Genomic DNA, 18,297 nt, shown 5'->3' with positions numbered 1-18,297 from the left:
AGAGCAGAAACCAGCCTGCGGAGCTGCACTTTTCCTTGCTATATTGGTGTGCTGGAAGCGCCTGGGTGAAGCAGTGTTTCCCGGGGGTGCCCACACCCTGGCCCAGGGCTGTCTGCTCTTCAGCCCTTGCCCCGCTCCTGTCAACCCCACCAGCACTTCCAGACATCTTCTGGTTCTGCCTCCTGAGCTTGGATCCTGGGAAAGGAAACAGGATGGTGAAGAAGCTCCTTCTCCTTTTATTCCATCTTCCCCTTTTATTTTATTGTAATTTTCATGTCCACAGATTGGTTTCTTTGGCAATTCCCCACCGTCAAGTCTCCAGCTTCTCTTTCTCCCTGGCTGTGCTTGTGCCCGAGGGAGAAATGTGCTATAGGGGGTTTTATTTTTACTTTTGGAATGACCCTATCCACCCTATCTGAAAAAGCCCTTTCTTAGAAGTTATTTTCCCAGAACAACAGATGTTTCCAAGCTCTGTCCCTGCCTGGAAAGCAAATGCTGTGTGCGGTGAAACTGGAGCTGGCGGGCCCCAGGAGCCATTTCTCCCCGGGGAAGGTGTGAAGGCAGGCACCCAGGTGATGGTCGGCAGCTCCTGGTGCTGCAGTAGCCCCTGTGCATTGCTGGGGAGTTTTGCCCCTATAGCCATAGGGTGTATGGGGGCAGGGTCCCCAGGCCCTGCACCTCCCCGGGGTGCTGGGACCACGTGGCACCGCAGAGCTCCCCGGCACTCACCGATTAATTCACTTCTCACCATAGACCCTTTCAAAACTGGAAGGAGGCACATCCAGTTTCCACCCCTGAAGCATTTCTGTTCTTCTGGATTTTTTCCTTTTGGCCAGATCAGAAGGAAACCTAATTTTTTGATCGGACCTCATTTCTCAGCGTTGAGATTTTTTTCTTCCCTGGCTGCTTATAATCTGGGTAGGTGTGTGTTCGGGGAAAGGAGGCAGATGAAATTACTGTTTATGTCACCTCCTTTGGCATTAAAGCAGCTAGTCGGGAATGTTTGATCTGCCAAAGCCATTTATTTTTGTTAAATCCAGTTTCCACAATAAGAAACACTCTCCATCACGCTCCTCTCTCCTGATGCTGGATGCTCCCAGCTCATTGCATGCAGCTCCCAGGAGGATGTGACCCTTAAAGAGCAGGAATCCAGGACAAAAGTCCTTCCAAAATACCTGTCACTGGAAGCTGATGACCAGCAACACAGCAAAACCTGGTGCAGATCCGGAGAAAGCCTTCACTTGCCTTTGCATTTGGCTTGCACGAGATCTGTGTTCGGTGGATTTCCATGGCGAGCTTGTGCTGGGAGCAAGGAGCTGCCGGGGATGGCGGCCTGGTGTGCCACATCGGTCCCCGTGTGCTCCTGCTTGGGTCTGTGTAAGCAGGTCGGCCTGCCCTGTGGCTCTCCTTTCCTGTTGGTGCTCCAGGGGCGATGACCTGAAAATTAAACCAGGCTAATCGCTGTGTGGCTCGGGGCTGCAGCCAGAAAACGGAGCCAGCCCAAGAGGGAGCGAGCCCCAGCTTGGCAGCACTTACTGGGCATGTTGTTTAGCTGAACAAAGAAACCCAGTGAGCAGGTGACCCCCCAGAAGATGTTATCAGCTCCATTTTGTCCTTAATTTTCTGTGATGAGTTCAAGGGGAGACGTTCTCAACGTGGAGTGAGGGGTGGGAGGAGGAGGATGTGGGACAGTGCTGCTGGGGGGCGTTTCTTCTACTTACTGCAGAGACGTCGTTACTGAGCTGCTGGCTAAACCCCAAAACTGATGTGTGAGGACACCAGAGATGCCACAAAGGAAGAAAAAGCAGTACCACCACCCGATTTCCTCAACTTACTTGAGTTGGGTGAAAATTCCCTCTCCTTGCAAACCTTGGGTTATTTTTTTTTGCATCCCTTCCACCAGAAGCACCCAGGAGCTGGGCAGTGAAGGGCATAGATAGAGCTGGAAACCCTTCACGGGTGAAATGGCCCCACTACCTGTGTGTGTGTGGGGGCGACTTGAGGGAAGGGTTTTGCAGAGGTTGCGTGCCAGGCTGATGATGGAGATCCTGCCAAGATAAATGGCCACGCTTCTTACAAAGGAAAAAACTTTTTCTGAGCGGCTGAGCAGAAGGTAGACTTGCTCCAGGGCGGGTCTCACTTTTGCAGAAGCATTTTTGGGGAGGAGAAAGTAAAAATGACACAGCAGGCTTTGTGAGATGCTGCGGTGTTGCCAGCACCCCATTTAAAAATGTGGGGGATGAGGATGGCATCGTGGATCTGCTCCAAAATTCAGGTTTACTATTGAAAGGGAACATATATACACACGCACACATACAGGCGTGTATGTTGTGGGTGTCTATGTGTATAACGAAGAGGCGTGCTCATGTTTGACTTCTCCAGAATTTGGCAAAACGGACCAGAACTGAGCACGAGACTCCAAGAATGCGCATGGGCCAACGAGCTTTTATTTTTCTTTAGGGAGTGGAGGTTTGTTGGGGCTCAGCGAAGCTTCGTGAGCCGAGGCTGAAGGGCTTTGCCCTCGTGCAGGACACGGGGTCCTGCCTGGCCAGAGCAACCTCCTGCCTCCTTCCCACCAGCTTACCATTACCACCCCATCCCACCTCACTGATCGTATCATCAGAGCAAATAAATGAAAGCAGAACCCGTGGCGTAGGTGTACGGACCGGCTCAGCAGAGCTCTGCTTGAGGGTGAAGAGTAACCCTTGAGGATTAAAATTAGTGGGAGCATAACCAAAACATGTATAGTCCTGTCTCTGGCTTTTCCTACCCGCCCAGAAGACAGATTATTTATTTGAATAGGAGCTCTTGCAACTGGAGATTTCTTGTAACTGATCTTTAAGATTTTTTGAGGGGGAGAGTTAAATACACAGAAGAAATCCTTGGAAAACAGGCTGTGCACACTCTGGGGAAAATGAGTCATGCTCGGAGGCAAAAGCCCCTTCCCTGGGGTCTGTGAATGCCCTCAGCATCTCTTGGAGATCCTGGTTACATCCTCCCTTGGTTTGAAAACCAAACCAGTGTCGTGATTGGAGTGGATTTTTAGTGACTGTTCGGAGGATATTATTTTGCTCAAACCAAGACAAATTTAGATTTTTATTCTCAGCCTTTTTTCTTTGCAGGCAGTTTTTTGTTTCTCTCATGGGGACACGTTTCTTTTCATTTGGAGAAAAAAACCCACCCTGGTACTCTCAGCATCAATTTTCCTCTTGCTGCCCTCCCCCCCCCCCACCCCGAGCCTGACCACATTGCAGAAATCCTGTGCATCTCTCGTCAAAGCCTAAATTAAATTAATTTTAGGGATTTTAAATATGTCAGAGGTGGTGAGAATCTGCTCCTGTCCCTGCCTTTTGTGGAAGTCCCCAGTGCTTCTCCTGCTAAGCCTGTTGCTTTGACTTCATCTGGATTTATATCGGTGTCATTGAGAGCATAACGTGGCTCTGAACCTCTTTGAACTCTGTTGTCTAGAGGACAAGGAAAGTGTGTAAACGCAGCTATTAAAAAGCCTCTCTTCTAGTGCTAGTCAATTTAAAATACATCTGGAACAATAAAAGGAGCGACCTTGCCAGCTCTGTGCTCGCTGAGCCATCACCCCACCGTCCTGCCGGCTGCAGAGCTCGCCGCTGCCTCTGCCCTGTTTTCCTTGCTTTCAAGTCATCTTCTTTATAACCAGAGAAAAGCGACGCGTCTGCCAGTCTGCTCTGAAATGCAAGGTTCCCAGAAGGTGAATTTGTGAATGGTTGACTGGTCATTATGTGCCTTGGGGCCATCTTTTTTTTTTTTTTTTTTTTTTTCCCCCCTTTTTTTCCACGCCAGTTGAGGGAGGAAGTTTGCAGGATGTTATCAGCATCCTGTTTCTGTGACCTGCTGAGCAATAGCATGTAAATATGTCTCCCCTTCACCACACCCCAGTGTCAACCTTTTGGCTCCTGTCTGCTGGCCGTGTTCTGCAAGATTAATGTGTTTTTCAGCTGTGGACAGGACCGTATAGCTAAAAGGCATGGATTGTTATTTTTTTTTCTTGGGTGCCTTTTACCATATTCCCAATATTCCGTGCTATAAAGTGTTTCTGGCATGTGTTAATGAGTCCACTTCTGTCAAGGTGCAGGCATCTCGCCGTGGGACATCCAGCAAACATGGTCAAGGTGTCTTGTGTTTGTGCTTTGTAAAAAAAGTAGGGAGAGATTTTTTGCTTTCCGGTTAGATAATCACTGATTGGAGAGCACCAACAACCCCCCATCCGCCAAAAAAAACCTTAACAAAACAATCCCAACAAAACAATAAAAGAGAATAAAATCAGGAATCACTGTCTTTTTCTTGAGTGAGGACAAATGTTTGATTTTTTAGCTCTTGAAACGTTTCCTCCAGAGCAGTCAGTAATGCACAGCTTGGACAGTCCCTGTGCTGTGCTTTCACCAGCAGCCACGATATTTGCCATTATCCACCTAGTTTGGTGTTCCCTGTGCTGGAGCTAGTCAGGCAGAGCAGCTTTCCTTTGGAAATAGTTTGGCTGCAATCGAATCCTGTGCAGGAAATGCTTTCGTTTCACCGAAAAATGTCGAGAGAAGAATATGAAAGAGAGACCCGTTTGAGCCTTCTCGTTTCATACAGATCGTCATGTAATTCTATAATCACACGGTACCGCTAATATTAGCATAATATTTCAATTGCCCTGGAACGAAACATTCCAATGGTTCCAAATATATATATTTAGGCATTCTTGTTTGAAGGGGAAAAAAGAGAAGAAAGTGAAGTACCAACTGTTCGGTCTGCCTCGGGGTGAAAACAAAACTCAGAAACATCTCTCAGAAGATGTTTTTTGCTCTTTCTGCATCCCATGCCTTAGCCCATCCCTCCACATTTTTTGGCCTCGGAGCATCATCTTCAAGGAGTTGGACCCACAGGCTTGGTTCTCCCCCAAGAGCATCCCTTGGGGATGTGCAGCACCCAGGTTTGGACAGCCTGGGCTTAGAAAGATGAAAGCAAGTCATTGCCCTGGTGCAGCATTGGTGTCCAGGCTTGACTCAATCCTCCCACCCTCCCTCGCCGTTTCCAGATCTGATACCCAGTTTGAGTGCGGTTTAATGGAAGGATGGAGATTTTGGAGACCAGCGTTTTTTATGAAAACGGGTGAGTTGTTAGAGAAGAGCATCACTGTTAACCTCCTGCACACGAAGCCAGGCTGAGAAAAACCCCTGTGAGATACCAGAGACCCTGCAGGGACAGGAGGAGCGTGAACAGCCCAGTGTGAAAAAGGCTTTGCCCGAAATATGGATCGTGCTACCCACCAGAGAAGCCAACCATGAGACTGAAAGCCTCAGGGAAACATGTTTTGTTGGCTTCTCAGCTCGCAGAGCTACTTATGCCTTTGCTGTGTGGTTTCTGAGCTGCTGCAGTGCACTATCTCCAGTGGGCTGAGACAGCTGAAGGCTGGGACGGTATTAGGGGCAGGCATCGTGTGATTTTTCCTATTCCCTGCTTTGTTGGAAACAATATTCATCTATAAGGTCTCACCCATCCAGCTTCTGCCTTGATCTAGGGTTTTTCTACTTGCCCTGCTGCCCCATAAAAGCCAGGTGGCTCTGGCAGAGAGGCAGAGCTTTGAGCAATTGGGTGGATGCCACCATTGAAAATTTGGCCGCTCAGTAGTGCTTTGTCTCATGATGCTCCTGCGGCTCCTTCCCGCAGCTTCTCCACGTCCGTGGGTCCGGCCCCAGCCATCCTGCCCAGGCTTCCCCACATCCTCTCCCCCATCTCAGGCTCCTGGCTCTGCTTTTCTCCCCCAGCAGCCGTCGACTCATTGAGAAATTACTCCCCAAGGCTGCTTGGGAATACAAACGAGCGTGCAACAGAAACAATGAATTATGCTGACTGCCACAGGTCCTGCCAGGAGATGCGATAGCCGGGGCTGATTCAAACAGTATTAATTCAACATGCTGACAGAGAAGCTGCTGGAGTTATTGTTATCATGGTGCCTTGATGGGGCTGTCACCCCTGTGCCAGCCTGTGACAGGTTGTGTTTAAGGGTACTTCCTCGGGAGGGATTTGTTGTTGTCCCTCCTCACCTGAAGGTTTGCTTTGCAAATGCAAAGCTGCTGGGGATGTGGGTTTGGCTTGCAGAGCAGCCCTGAAAATTGGGTCCTGCTCCCTTGGCTCCCACCTAATGGGATCCCCAGGGGACCAGCCAGGACCTCCAAGGAGTGATGGTTGTCAGGCAAGGCCTATCAGCCAGCATCCTCTGTGCTGGCTTGGGATTTAGGCTTTTTTTCCTCTGTATGTGCTTAGTGTTAGCTCGTGGAGCAGAGCTGAGGTCTGGGTGGTGGGTACATCAAGGGCTGGATGTGGTTGAGGCCAAGGAGAACAACTGGAGCTCCTCTTGGCCCCTGGAGAAGCCAACATCAGCTTTTATCATCCCAAGGGTGCTCGGTGACGCGCCAGCTGGATGTCCCAAGGTTGTGACACTGTTTGTTCAGGCCCTTCTTATTCCCAGCAGAACAAGCTGGTGTTTGTCATAGCCTCCAGCAGGAATAATTCTGATTTAAAGTCCTGTGTGAGCTGGTCCTCTCTTAAAGCTCTTCAGGGAAAGGACACTTCTAACCTCGTTTCTATCCAGCAGCTTATTTTTCATGCTTGATGGTAAAGATACCTTGGCTGATCCTCGCTGCCAGCGAGTGGGTTGGGTCATGGCTACACAGCCCTTCACGGGAGCTGCCAAGTAATGTCAACTGTCCCTTTGCACCCTGCACCTGGGGGATAGTAAATCTGTAGGCAAACATTAGGCCTTCCTGAAAAGCCTGACATTGCAGGGAGAAAATAAAAAAAAAAAAGCTGGAGGATTTTATTATCTTTCTCCTTATTGTCTTTTTTATTGCCTTTTGGAGTCACCCTGGAGAGCAATCTCCATCCCACATCATGGCCCTGCCAGACTTCCTCTGCTGTCGTTGTGACCTAAGAAATACAGTCCAATGCCTTCCTCTGCTCAGAGCATTAATGAATCCGGCCCCTTGTTAGAGACCTAAACTCGGTGGAGCGTTTTTTCTGCATGATCCGGGGCTACAGTGGGTCTCCAGGAGATTTTCCCCCCAAATAATCATCCCTTCTCCTTGCAAATAGGGGTGCGAAGTTGCTCTTGCATTTGGGAGGTGGAGAGGTTGCAGGTTCCTTGTCTGCGAGGCTGGTGGGAAGTCTCTGAAATCCCCCGATAATTCAGGGCTGGCTCCGAGGGCGGTCTGCGCGGGGGAGAGGCTCGGCATCTGGCAGAAACCTGGAGAGATGCTTCTTGCGGGGAAACTATGTGCTCTGCTAATTCATTAAGCACTTATCTCCTGCTCTTAAGGAAGACAGAGTTGGAGCGGAGGAGGTTCAGGGCAGACCAGACGGCCGGTTGCAACAGGCATATATATATATATATATACTTTAAAGAGAAGGTATAAGTGAGACACTGCTGCTGGGGTCAGTGGGAGATTACAGGGACTCCTTTTTGCCATTATCTCTCTGAAGTATGCAGCCCGGCCTCTGCTTTTCTGGGAAATCAAGAATCGAATAAAAAATGCGTATTGAAATGCTGGGGTAGTGATACTAATGCTCTCCTGAGCTGGAGGCTGGTCTCACCCCTTAACGCCAAGCCTGGGAGGTACTTGATGCCTCATTCCAACGTCGCTGTGGTCAGCGGGGTTTAAATCCAGCAAGAAGTCATCATCGTGTGGTTAGGGAACTGCTGAGCTACGGGTGCGATGGGGGTAACTTCTAGGGTACGTCCATCCAAGGTTTGGCTTGGATGTTTTGTTTGGAATTTCCCCACAGCAACCGAAGAAATTTTTTTAATGAAAGAAAAGTCATCGCAGTTTCCTCCCAGTTTTTGCTCCCCCCCCCCCGTTCTCGCTCCCCTTTCGGAGAAAGCAGGGGATTTTTCAGACTAAAAGGAAGGGTAACCTGTCATCAACAGGTCATCGCCCGGCAGAGGCTCGCAAACCTGGAGGAAACGTGTACCCACAGCCCGTATTTCAACGACGGGGCTCTGTGTGGGTAACCAGCCTGGGATGTGTGTTTGCAGGGTCTGACCTTTCCCTCCCAACAGGAGGACTAAGGCCCAGCTTCCTTTCCTATGTATCTTCTCCCTTTGGCAACAACTCTGTTTTAAATTCATTAATAACACACTTACACACCTGCTTCTGTGGGTGGAGTTGGTCCAAAAAACGAGCTCTGTTTTGCCAGGACTTTTTTCTGAGAAACTTTTTTCTGGCTGGATTTTCATTCTCTGTTTGCTTCAAAGCATGAGGCGCTGGGATAGCTTCCTCAAAGCCTTGAAAAATTCTGTTTAAAAGGGAAATACTCTCCCAAGGCATTCAGTCAACCTGTTTCTTACCCATCCCTGCGGATGCTGGGTTTGATGGGCTGCTTTCACACAGATTGCAGCCACTGAGGAACTATTTTCCTTGGCTGCAGCTTTCTGCTGGAAAACAGCTGTCCTCTCATGCCGGAGCCACCAATGCTGCGTTTTGCAGCATGGTCAGACCTTTGTGCTCATCAGCTCCTGGCTCATCACGCTGCGGCTGGGCTGCTCCCTGACCCTTTTACGTCCGATGACATTCCCATCGTACTTCCAAGGTCACCATTTTGGCTGACTCACTCAGGACCAAACCGGGGATTTCCAGAAGCAAAAGCTACAGCATGATTTTTTTTTTTTTTTAATTATTATTATTATTCTTTTTCCCTGTGTGTGTGTGTGTGAAACCGGCTGACCTGATTCTGCACAGCCTGGCAGCACTCAGCTGAGATATTCCAGCTTCTTTCTGCTCCTTCTGGGAAAGGTTAGAGGATGTCCACATTCCTCATGGATGTGTATGGTGTCTTCTTGCATCTTGGGTAAAGGAAATGGGGGAGGCTCAATAGGTGTGCAGTTAAATGGAGCTTATAAAAAGCCAACAATATATTTTTTTATTATTTCAGATGACTCTTGAAGTTGGAGCTTCAAGGGTAACGGCAGGTGAAATATCTACGTGTGAGCAGACCCTGGTCTGAGATCAGCAGGGCAGGACCGTGGTGTAAATACGAAGGTTTTCCCTGTTAAACCTGATCTATACTGACCTTGGCTCTTCCCCTCGACAAGCATCTGAGACAGGGTCTCACATGTGTATCACGCTGTCAGGAGTGGTTATGGTCGTATCCTGATTTCATCTGCCCTCGCACATCTCCCCGCAAAACCTAGGGAAGTTCTTCGAGTTTGGAAAAAATAAAAAATAAAAAAAAATTTCCAGGTTTCCTCCCCAAACTTGAACCTGAACATTGCAATACCTGCCTCACAGTTTCCAAAGTGCAATATCACTCTCTGGCTGCAAAGAGCCTTTTCTATCACCCAGATGCTCTCCGAAGGATTCGAAGTGGAGTCAGCACTTGGGAAGCTCTCCAGGAGGGGGGTTATTCCCTGGACTGACCGATGCCCCTTCGTTACTGGAGGGAGCTGACGGAGCATTAAAAGGGGACAGGAAAAAAACATTCAGCTGTGGCATTTGCTGGTTGCGTGCAGCCTCAGGCAGGAACTGCTTCCTCTGTTTGCAGGCTTGTAGGGAAAGGAGAGCTCAACGGAGTTGCTAAATTAGAATGAAGTCAAAAAATATTGCTGTGAACAACAGAATGTTTAGCTTTTTTTTTTTTTTTTTTTTTTTTCAAAACCTTGGAGTGATTTACATGGGAAAGGGGAGCCGGAAACAATTTTAGAGGCTGTTTTCCAAAATTGATGAATAACAGAAGATACAATGGTTAAAGCAAATGGCCCAAATTTCCTGCTCTTTTAAGCAGCTGAATAGATACTAAAAACAAGGGTACCCTGTTTTTCTCCTTATAGAGCTGGCAGAGAGGTTTGTGTTTTGTTGTTGTTTTTTTTTTTTCTTTTTTTTTTCTAGGTTATTTTGGTTTTGGAGGGGTGGGTGCTGTAGAGGAGGCAGAAGCAAGGTGGGTGCCGAGGTCCGTGTTTCTGCGGCTGCTCCGTCGGGCAGGATGCGCGGGAATTCCAGAGGTGGAGAAGAGTGGCGCGGGCCAGGAGAGACGTTTTGAATCATTTCTGGTGAATAATGCTGCAGGAATGAGTCATGAGAAGAGATCTGAAACTTCCTTTTGGATTTTTTTTTTTTATTATTATTATTTCGGTGGGTAGCCATTTGATTTCTCCTCTGCCTGAGGCTTGCTTTCCTCCAGACCTTCATGTGTTTCCTTTCTAACCCTTGCCCCTCACCAGCCCCGCTGGATGAGGACACAAGTTTGGCTCCAACCAGACACAAGTTGGAAACTTCTATTCCTCCTTACAAAAGTCTTTGATGATTCCAGAAAATATTCTCGTTTGGCTTTGAGAAAAAACAAACAAACAACAAACCCTTGGACAAGATCCCTGCGAAGCTGTTGTCTGCCTTGGCTTAGCCAAGGTCCAGCAGCTACAGCGCTTGTCTGAGACACCACAAAGGATGTCCATGTGTCTAATCTCTCATCGGTGATAGAACAACCCAGGGAAGCCTCCAAGTGAGCATCTTTGCTATGTCCTCTTGCAGCCATTCTGCTCCATGTGCACACAATCATGAAGCGGTGAAGTGGGTTTGGACAAACTACAACTTTTTTTTTTTTTTTTTTTTTTTTGGTAATTTTGCAAGCAAGATGTTTGTGTTTAGCTGGGGTGTAAAAGACTGAGGTTCAGCGGCATGGTGAAAAGTAGGAGTTACCTGGTGAGTTTCCACTCTTCTAGATGGGACAAGGTCTCTCAGGCCTGTCCAAACTGGTGCATGGACATCACTGGAAAATCTCCCCTGGTTTTTGGACATGGTTTACCAGGTTTCTGCTGGCCTCCTTCACTGTCCAGTGAAACAAGGCTTCTCCAGGTTACTCCAGGCTTTGAACGTGCTTGAAATAATGAATCGCTTTCCCTGGTCCCTTCTCCCATCTCTCCAACATCTCGTCCTCCCCAAAATCTGGGAACTCCACCAGGCAGCTGCACCCACTTAATCAAATAAAAGTAACCGCAGACGGCAAGCTGAGCTGCTAATTGCATTCAAAAAGTTATCTTGCTTTTCACTGCTGGGACGAACGATCATCCCTCCCCAGACACCTCCTCTTCCTCAGGCTTATGAATTGGACAGAACATATATTAAATGCGTAAGGCAAAGCCACAATTACAAAATCTCTTTCTTGGGATGTTTCCCATGTTAACCAAAGCCTGATAAATCACGTCGTGTATTTATGGACTCTGCGAGCAAATTGTCATTCAAAACGCCACTTGTAGCTTTCAAACCCAAATGAATTACTGCGTATGGGATACACACCTCTTCCTTAACAACACATTCAGATGTCAGGACGCTGAGAAGCACTTTCCTCTCAAAGGCTCATTCAGGCCTCAGAGGAAAAAAGATTCAAACCACTTTGGTATTTTTAACTGATTCTTTCCCAGTGGTGTGGGCAGGCTTATATGTTCTGCTGAGACATCATCCCTGTAGGTCTTCTGGTCTGTAACTCAACATGAAATGAAGGAAGATCTTGGATGCTGAGCCCCTGAAAAGACTCACAGGAGTTACTCGATCGTATAAAGTCAATGAGAACTTCTGGGAACAGTGTGGTCTCATCTGGGCTTGCATTCCCTACCCCAAGCAGGCATCAAGCCTCGACCATCTCATGGGCTTCCCACAGGACATCCACGTGGCCGTCAGCAGCAGTGGTGATGCTGAGATGAGGGTGAGGCGATGCGTGAACAAGAGATGGATTGTTGCAGGGGGGAAGGATGAGTCCTGAGGCAGAAATAAATCCTCCTGAGGATATACATCCTGGATGAGTGTGGAGAAGAGCAGCGAAGGCGTGAAGAAAGTCTGTGGTGAGGCAGTCACTGCATTCTTGTGGTCTCTTTATGATGGACTCGGTCTTGATGTTTGCAGCCAAGATCTGTGAGATCTTGCAGTTCACAGTACTGTAGACCAGCACTACTCGATGCCGCAAGCGGGCCGTGTGCTGGTCACGAAGATGTTTTTGGCCTTTGGAGAGGCTGATGTGACCTACACTGACAACTTGTTCTTCAAAAATAACATTGACTGTGCCAAGAAACATGGCCTGTATTTTACCCTGAGCTCCTCAGGGTGCAAGATTTGCTCTGCTTAGTAGAAACCTGGTGTTTGGGATTGATATGGGAGTACAATAGCAGAAGCCCACCATGAAATATAGTCCGGGCTTTGGTATCATGACTGCAGGTACCTGATTTACCATGAGCTATTTTAGGATGTGAACTCAAGCCTGACGTGCAAAAAGCCGCTTCAGATCTGGGTTTATGAGGAACAGTGATGTCTTGGAGGAGGGTGAGGGTGAGTGCCTTGCATTGTACAAGCCCCCAGGGAGGATGTCTATGACATGAGGCTGGTGCTGGGCTCAGCAGCGGTACACGCTGTTCTGAACCGTGTCGTACTAATAACTAATTATATACGTCCACTTAATGTCATTTGCAGAGCTCAGCGTGGGCGTGGGTTGCACACCCAGAGAGCCCTTTGTTCCATGGGCTGCCGAGCAGATGGAGACCAGTTCTGGCCCCAAGCTCAGGATGCTCAGGAGTTTCATGCGTATCCAAGGACAAAGGCTGGCAGGCGATGAAAGGACTCCTGCCCTCGTTTACTGCACCGGCGTCTACACACGTTACGTCGGTGAGGCTGGAGGCTGCTGTCATCGGATGAGATGGGCACAACACTCCTGACGTGGTGGGGCTACTCTTCCAGTGCAGGTGCTGGGATAGAGGTGCATTTAACTGGGGAGAGCGATAGAGCTTGGCGGGTTTTGAACGTTCATGGGATCTTGCATGAAGCTGTGCATGATGCACAACGTTTCGGTTGCCTACAGGGAGTTCCTACCAAGGGTGTCTGGTAATCAGCCCAACCAGGGTCAGCGTGAGAGTCTGCTGGGAAGGGGGAGGGAAAGTGGGGAGCTGAAGGCAGCTTGCTGAGGAAGCCCCACCGTAAGCATTTTCCTGCCCTGGGATGACCAACGTACATCCTGAGAAAAGGGCACTTGCATTGTGCAGCCTGCCGCTCTGCCCATCCTGCCAGGAACAATGAGGCGACTCTTAAAAAAAAAAAAAAAAAAAAAAAAAGGCATTTTCAGGGTTGTGGGAGAGAAAAACAGGGGGCATTGGGGAGGATGGGTGAGCAAGTGGGGAGATGACGCAGGAGCAGCAATGTGCTGTGGCTGCATAAGCAGCTGGAGACGCAGCTCGTGCTCTGAAAGTCCCAGCTTTGTCAACACATTTGGTCCAGGCAGCTGCTGAAAAGTGGGGAGGCATGAAATCAGGGCCATGTGTTGAAAATAGCCTCCAGACCACCACCCAGGGGTTGGTTAAAGCTTCTCCCCCAGGCCTGGGGGATGCTGCTTTGTGAAGCGCAGGGGTGCTGCAGCGTTGGGGATGCTGATGGCATCTCCTCATTGCTCCCCGCTGGGGTCCCAGAGCCTGTGGCATGTGGGGACCAGGTAAAGAGCTGGGTGCCAGCAAGGTAACACCAGCCCCAGTGTTGAAGACAGAGGTGGCAGCTAAGTCAAGCGTCCCTTCCTAGCTGAATCCTCCCTTTTGCCGGACCTTTCTGCTCTTAAAATGCCTTTTCTTCCCGTCACCTCAGCCGGATTCAAATTCTTTCGGGTTGTTTCTCTGACAGCAGCTGAATTTTCCATCAGTGGGAGGTCTTTGGAGCAGAAAGCATCTCTGTGGCCTCTCAGAAGTCCAAGAGGGTCCTGTGAGGCTCACAGGCACCAGGAGGTGAGGTCTCAGGCTGCTCACGGACTCTCTGGAAGTCTGCAAGGGATGTTTTCCACTGGAGTGGTTGGGATTGCAAGCTTTCCAACAGCCAGGGCTCCAGTTACTAAAACCACATCTGCCCCTGCGTGCCACAAAGGTACCGTCCAGGGGAAGATGGACCTGAATGCAAAAGGTTTTGATTTTTTCCCCAAAACCGAGTGGTGACAGCCTCTTATCTGTCAGATAGCTTCAACATGTACAAATTAACCCTATGACCCACCTTTTCCATCCCAGCTCAGCCTCGCTGTATGAAAGATGCCCACGTGAGGGTGGAGTCAAAGATGCTGGCAGGGAAGAAGCTGCATCCCCTTTGCTGAGGAGCACCCTGCCCTCCGCATCCCACAGGCCATGGCCTCAGCAGAGGGAGCTCGTCCTCAGCGATCCCTAAATCACGTCAGGTCTGACAGGGACAATTTGAGAGGATATCATCAAATTTTGCTGTCACTGTCAATTAGTCGTTATAGCTGGGGCTGACATTCCCGTCTTCCAGTAGCCTGGAGACTTAAATTGTCTTCCTTGGGTGATAGTGGTAGGGATTGATTAATTTGGGTTGGGGCTTTCCACAGGGAGCTTTGGTGACAGAAATGGGAATTTTGTGCTTTGTGTGTGCTACTTCCAGCCCCCTGGCTGCAAATCCTCCATGTACCTGCAAGCTGTAGGAGAGGAGTTGTAATTTTGGACTTGCTTTTTTTCCTCTTAAAAAGCAGAGCCGCTGCAGGCAGCAAAAGGCATTAAAGCTTAATTTTCACAAGCACACATGGAATTTATAGCAGCCGGTAACTGAAATGCCTCCCTGTGCAAGGCACTTGTGTTGTATCTACCACTAACTCTGTCGCACGAAGCAGCGTGTTTATAATGTCCCGGTCAGTGATGATGAACTGCTCGGCACCGTCTCGCTTCGGGCTGATGCAGCATCCATGGGCACGGCCGAGGATGCGGGGGGACAGAGGCGATGGGCAGCCGTGCCCCTGGTTTGCGATGAGGTGCTGAAGCAGCGAGGTGACGTTTTTTCCCGTAGAGGAACTTCAGGCACTTTACAGAAGGTTAAATGTCAGCTCTGCCTTTTACACCCGGGGAAACCAGGTCACGGAGCAGGAGGGGGATGTTGCGCCGGGGTCATCTGGCATCCGAGGGACACCGTTCAGGGCCGGGTCAGTGCTCTGGCCGTTAGCTGCCTCTGGTACAGAAAGGGCGTCCTCCGAGGCACTGAGGAGGCCTTGGGGGCTATTTGGGCAGAGATTTTTTTTTTTCCTGGCTGTCTCAAAGACTTCTGCTCTGGCTGAGAGCTGCTGGGAGCTGCCGGTGGATAGTGGTGGAGGGGAGGGTTTCCAGGGCACTGCCATGCATTCAGTCTGTACCACTAACGTCATGCTGGCTGGTAGCAGAGACAAAATAATCCTCCAGATTTGTCAGGGCTGTGAGCAAGGCAGGCCCTGCTGGAAGGAGACTGCCACAGGGGTTATTTGAACTACCTGAGGATTTTTTTAATTTTATTTTTGCCTTTTTTTTTTTTTTTTTTTCCTAAGCCCTAAACTATGTGGAACTCAGACTAAACAGAAAATACAGCTAAGAAAACATCTTGATACAATGCCGGGACTCAGACTGTTGCAGCGTGCTTCTGAAATCCAGTTGTGGTTGTAAGGTGATCCCAGAAACCAAAAGATTACAACTGTGAGGCACTTCACAAAAACCAGACCGTTAAGGAAGGCATCTTGGTTACTGAGGCCCAAATGATTTTCAGGGTCTGCTTGGGGACGAGGTGGCACCAGGTGTTTGGCATCTCCGCGTGCACTGAAGCGTGAGCGACTGGGTGCCAACCCAGTTTATTGGAAATGTAGGTACCGGGTACTGAATTGGAATTTCTGTCCCATTTTCTGTAGCCCATCATGGTCTCTCCAGACTGGTGCACCCCCTGATGAAAGCCATCTCCTCCATTCCAATGCTTTAAATTTTTTTTTATTATATATATATATATGTATATAGATATATGCTTTAATTTTATTGTATATATAAATATATATAGCATTTATAGATTATTATAGGTTATATATACCTCTGTATAGATTATATGTCTGCAATATTGCATATCTAGATCTAGATATCTAATACAATCTCTAAATCTTATATATCTATATTAAATTACACCAACCACTCCGACAACTTACTGATTTGCCTCCTTTGGGCTGTATCTGTCATTCTGCTTTCCCTTCCTAGCTAAATCTCGTTCCTTTATTCCCCTGATAACCTCCCTGTTTCAATGACTCTTCCTTTACATGTTTGATATGTTTAATTGATAATTCCCTCTAAACGCCACTAATCCACCTGCCAAATGATCAAATAAAGAGAGGGGAAATGGTGACATAACCTGTGCTGAGTCTATCAGAGGATTTCCCCTTCTGTTTGGAGAGAGGCTGATGGCAGCACATCTGCCAGCACAGCAGCTTTGGCTTAAATGGCTTCTCCCCACTAAATGCAAAGGGGGTTAATCAATTCTTTATTGTCATTCATAAAAGTCAAGGGTCACCATTAAGTCTGGGCTTTGTATACTTCTGCTTCTGGCATTCCTGCCGTTGGAGTTTTCTTCATTTCTGGGAGGTTTTGAGGATTCCAGCTGAAAGCAGACGGACAGAAGTAAACAGATATAAAATGTTCATGAAATACTTTTCACTGCCTAGGACTGAGCATTTCCCAAAGAACGTGGAAGACTGGATGTGGAAAAAATGGAGTCGTAAGCACAGGGCAAGGAATACATTCTCTCTGAGGATATCCACCAGCCAGAATGCCCCATCGCTGGATTTACTTTACATCTCCAAATTCACTTACTAATTCCATCCCACACCTCTGAGAAGGATGAGCTGATTGAGCACAGGTTTACATTACAGTATTTTTACCCTGTAACACTGTTGGTATTGAATGCTAAAATTTCCTGGGTTTGAAGAGCTGAATTTTAGGGCGAAAGTCCTGGTTACAACAAAGATGATGGCAAAACTCCCACAAATTCCCAAGGATGCATCCCCGGAGTGTCATCTTTCTCCAAAGTGATGAGCAGTCACAACTCAGCATAAAATTAACAGCAGCTGGAAGCACTTGACATCTTCAGAAATGAAGCTCAGGGTGTCCTGAACAAGAAATCCAATAAACCAGCACCTAAAAGCAGAGGGTGCTTTTCACCCTTCAGGTTTTTAAAATGTCTGGTTCCAGCCTGAGGGCTGCAAGCCTGGGAAATCGTGGGATCCTGCCTCCGCCTGGCCGAAAGGCAATTTCTATTTATGTTTTGTAACGGGACAATGAATCGGAGATGCTGTCTGTTTGGTTTCTTGAGCTGGTTTCAGTGTTTCAGGGGTCACGAAACATCGCAGGAGCGCAGGGCAAGAAATTGTTCGATGCAGCTAAATGCATCACACTAGTTTAGCCCCGGGATTTAGCTCGGATAGCCGATCCGTTTGTTCTGCTTCCTTGTGAGTGAGGAAAGGTGGCTTTTTGCTTTGCAAAGCCTGTGTCATCCCTTCCAGCCCCTGCACCGTGAAGAGTAGCTGCAAGCTCAGCTTCTTCACACGGGTCTCCTGAACTTGGAGAGGGTGATGCTGCAGACTCAAACTGTGACTGTGGTTTGACTTACTATTTGACACGGTAGGACTGCTCTCAACCTGCCCAGAACAAGCAAAAAAAGTTTGTGTAAAGTTTTTGATTCTGCTGGGAGACAGGTCCTGGTTTGCAAGATATTTTCCAGACTCGGTTAAACTGCTTTCCAAAATGCGCAGTGCGTTTCCGCAAGACAACCAGCCTTCGCTGTAATAGGCTGGACGAAATAGCTGATGATCTGAAATCAATTCGCTACGGATGGTTTTAAAGCTGGCGCTCCGTTCGTTTCCAAGCAGCTGCACATTGTTGTAATTTGCTAACGGTGTCACAAATGCTACTTCTTCCTTTCCTTGTAACAGCCCGTCTGAATTACAATAACGCCTTTAATTTCTGAACAAGTCCTCTCTCTTGCAGCCTTTGCCACCTCAAAGAGCACCAAGAGCGCCTCCCCTTCGCCATTTCCCTTTCCCTCTTAACCTTGACCTGTAATACGCTGAAAGTTGTTACTGAAAACTAACTTGATCAGAAATGACATTATAAAAACTTGCTCAACCAGATGCAGCAAAAATCCAGCCATGGTAAAGATTCCCAGAGCCAACAATTTTAAGTTACGGACCTACCCTGTCTTGGAATACGGAGTCAGCTGCTTCAAGGTAGTAGCTATTAAGTTTTGTTTGCTTTCTTTCGGAGTGACTGTACTTTGTAAAAAAGGAGGCTTGGCTGAGTATTGCTGTGCATAAAAACACTGAGCAGAGAGATGCTTCCTGAGCTGGACTGTGAGAGCAGCAGTGCGGGGCTGGACTCTGCCAAAGGCACATTTGCAAGGATGGTTGAGATTTCCTGACTTAAATTCTGCTTTGCAGCCATGCACCTGGGAAGTGAAGCCTAGCCCAGAGCTCTAAGGCCCTTCAGAG

Source organism: Athene noctua, chromosome 9, assembly GCF_965140245.1.
Source record: "Athene noctua chromosome 9, bAthNoc1.hap1.1, whole genome shotgun sequence".
Taxonomy (NCBI): Eukaryota; Metazoa; Chordata; class Aves; order Strigiformes; family Strigidae; genus Athene; species Athene noctua.
Note: the sequence above shows the minus strand (reverse complement) of the source record.